The following is a 686-nucleotide window of genomic DNA, read 5'->3' on the forward strand; positions in this document are numbered from 1 at the left end:
AATTCAGTCAGTCCTCCATAGTAAATGACTGCTACATGAAATCATCCATAGAAAGTACACACAACCTGTAAGGCATTCATAGGAAAAACCAACAACCTGTCAATCATCTGTAGGAAAGAGTTGCCTGTTTGTCAGCTACATGGCACACCCCCAACTTGGTAATCATCTGGGAGAAAAATCTACATCTTATCAATAACCCATAGGAATTGCCCACAGCCTTAGAACCATTTATAAGAAATTTCCATATCCTGTCAAACATCCACAGTAAAGTCAACAGCCTTTCAGTCATCTATTAGAAACACGCACAGTCTGTCAGTCATCCACAGGACACATACATTGCGTGAGAGTCATCCATAGGAAAAGCTAAGCGCCTGTCATGCATACAAAGGAAATGAACACAACCAGTAAATCATGCATAGGAATCTCCAACAGTCTGTCAGTTATCAAGAGAAAATTCACACAGTCTTTCAATTATCCAAAGTAAACATCAACAGTATTCAATTAAATATTAAATATAGAAAAAATTCAAAAACCCACAACCCCCCCACACTCACAGCATAAATAGGGACATGATAAACCTGGGAGACAGCACACAGTAAATCATGCCGACAGCAAAGATTCATCTCTGTCTCAGGCTCCTCCCCCACATCATTCAGGCCTCAGGTTTGCCATGCAGAGCCGATCCT

This window comes from Rattus rattus, chromosome 13 (assembly GCF_011064425.1).
Source record: "Rattus rattus isolate New Zealand chromosome 13, Rrattus_CSIRO_v1, whole genome shotgun sequence".
Classification (NCBI taxonomy): Eukaryota; Metazoa; Chordata; class Mammalia; order Rodentia; family Muridae; genus Rattus; species Rattus rattus.